Source organism: Alligator sinensis, unplaced genomic scaffold (genome assembly GCF_000455745.1).
Source record: "Alligator sinensis unplaced genomic scaffold, ASM45574v1 scaffold341_2, whole genome shotgun sequence".
Taxonomy (NCBI): Eukaryota; Metazoa; Chordata; order Crocodylia; family Alligatoridae; genus Alligator; species Alligator sinensis.
The window spans coordinates 478,900-481,613 of NW_005842420.1; the positions used below are offsets into that span (position 1 = coordinate 478,900).

The 2,714-nt window shown below is 53.9% G+C and overlaps 1 non-coding gene across 1 annotated transcript; it reads right to left on the reverse strand.

Moving 5' to 3' along the window:
- Positions 1-1,660: 1,660 nt before the first annotated feature.
- TRNAS-AGA lies at positions 1,661-1,742 on the reverse strand. The gene has a single exon. It is a non-coding gene; the product is annotated as a tRNA-Ser (tRNA).
- Positions 1,743-2,714: the final 972 nt, after the last annotated feature.

The following is a 2,714-nucleotide window of genomic DNA, read 5'->3' on the forward strand; positions in this document are numbered from 1 at the left end:
TTTCCCCTCCCCCCAACCAGGCTTGCTGGCTCAGGGCTGGGGATGCTGGGCCGGGTCTGTGCAACAAGGGGCTCTGCTCCCTCCCTCGCTCCTCACCTTGGGTCCCAGTGGTATGGACCACCCAGCTCCAAGCTAAGTGCCTATGGTTGCAACAAGAAGGCACCAGACTGCATGTTAATCAGCACTGGGCTGGCAGCAGCAGACACTTGAGCTTAACTGCATAGCACTGCTGTCATTGTGTGCAGTGAGTTCGCTCAGCCATTCTAGCACAGGGCTGTGCTGGTTCCCTGGTCTCACCACAGCATATGACTCTGAGATGCGGCTTCTGTCTGTGGCTTCTCAGATAGGAACTGGGGACAGGGGGTAATGGGGGAATGGAGCCCTTTGCCACGCTGTGCTAGGTTAGAGATGGGCCCATAAGGTGAGGGGCTCCATTCCCCCACTCCTCCTGCTCCTATCCATCCTGATAGTTGCAGCCAGGAGCCACTGCTCAGAGCTACATGCTCTGGTAAGATCCCAGGGAACTCTCACAGCCCTTTGCTGGAATTACTGAGCAGACTCACTGCCTATAATGATAGCAGTGCTATGCAGTTCACATGTGCCTGCTGGTGCCAGCCAAGTGCTAAATAACATACAGTGTGCTGTCTTCTTGCTGCAGCCATGGGCACTCAGCTCAGACCTGCATGCTGTCCACAGTGCCAGGAACTGCAAGGCAGAAAGGGGAGCTTAGCCCCTGCTGTGTGCACCTGGGCTTGCAGCCTCCAGCCTTAAGCCATCAAGATGGGGGGAGCCTGTGCAGTGGGGGCTTTGCTCCTTGCCTCCATGCCCCCAGATCCTGGTACTGCAGACAGTGTGGATCTGAGCAGTGCCTCTTGCCTGCAACTATCAGGAGGGTTGGGCATGGGGGAGGAACAGAGCCACCTTCTACGTGGCCCTCCCCTCACTGCTGGCTTGGGGCTAGGGCCATGTGGCCAGCTGACTCCCTGTCCCCCACCTGCCTGGTTCCATAGGCAGGAGACAGACTTTTCTGATTCTTGTCTGAAAGCCTGGAGGTGGGGCTGGCCTGGTATTCACCTGGAGCAGACCAGCACTGGCTGAGGCTAGTACAGTGCCCTGTGAGGGGTCCTGTGATGCTGGATGACAGCAAATGAAGGTGATTCACTATAGAATATGGGAAAGAATTGCAATATACTGCTGTAACCCAAACCTATTAAGTCTACTACATACATCCAGGTCTCTCTCAGACTTGGGTCCACCATTTTAAAACAGGTCTATGTGCTGAACTTCTGTCCTGCTACAGCTTTAGACCAGTTTCTAATAATTTCTACCAGTTTACGTGCAGTGTTTGTACCTAGACTTAGAAGATCCCTGGCAGCACTATGGCTGGTAACAGTATTGGATACCTTCTCTCAGTTTTGTTTCCTGATCTGTCCTGGTGCAAGCTTAGGGTTGTACTTCATGCCACAAATGACTCCAGCCTGGAATTCTTTGCTACAACCAAGAACTGCTGTGAGTGTCAAACAAGTTCACCCCAGGGACCTAGAGTAGATCTTGTGCCCTGCCCAAGGTTGGTTGTAACTGCCCCGTGCTGCTACATTTGGATCCTGCTGAGGTTCCAGCTGCAAAATAGCCTAGTGCTACACAAACACACAGCCCAACTCGTAGCTGACAGGATTTAAACCTGTGCAGGGAGACCCCAATGAGTTTCTAGTCCATCACCTTAACCTCTCGGCCACAGCTACTTCTTTTAATGTAATGTGCAATGTCTGTACCTAGCCTTTTAAGATACCTGGCAGTACTAATGTTGATTAGGCATATGCCAAATCAACACTTGGGATCTCAATATGGTGCTGTTAGGTAGGAGGGAATGATACAGAATTATATATACATACACAAACTACACATACAAAACTCTGGGTTCATACACACATGCACATACACAAACATGCAAACATGTACTTCTGCGGCTGTGTATTAACACTAGGGGGCATTTGCGGTACTTTGGTGCTCAGGGTTACTTGAGGTCAAGGTGCCCTGAGGTTTCTCAGGCTCAAGGTGCCTTAAGGGTACTTGGGGTCACTTGGGGCCCCTGGTTTACTTGGGGTCAAGGTGCCCCAGGGTTACTCGGGGTTACTAGGGCTCAGGGTTAGATGAGGTTCATTGGGCTTGGGGTTACTTGAGGTTAACTGGGGAGAGCCAGCACAGGACAGGAGCGATGCTGGGAGGAGCTGCGGAGACGAGACTGAAGAAGCTGGGGCCAGAGAAGAAGCTGGGAAGCTGGTGAGAAGGTTTGGTGCTGGCTGGGGACCGGAGGAGGTGGGTGGAGGACAGGGTTGGAAGCTGGGAAGCCAGTTAAGCCAGAGAAAAGGAAAAGCTGTGGGTGGAGCAGGGGAAGATGTGGGTGCCTGGGGAAAGCCAGGAGGCAGGCAGGGATGCTGCAGGTGGAGCTGGGGAAGCTGTGCATGCCGGGGGAAGCTGAGGGTGTTGGGGGAAAACCAGATGCTGGGTCGGGGCACAAGCTGGGGAGTCGGGGAAGCTGTGGGTGCTGGCTGGGAGCCAGGAGCCAGCTGGAAGGCAGGAGGCAGGCAGAGAATGCTGCAGGTGGAGCTGGGTGGAGAAAAGTCAGTGCAGCAGCTGGGAGTGGGACGTCAGAAGGGGCAATGAGAGCCAGGGCGTAGAAGTGAAAAGCCAGGGCCAGGAGTGGAAGCAGTGGG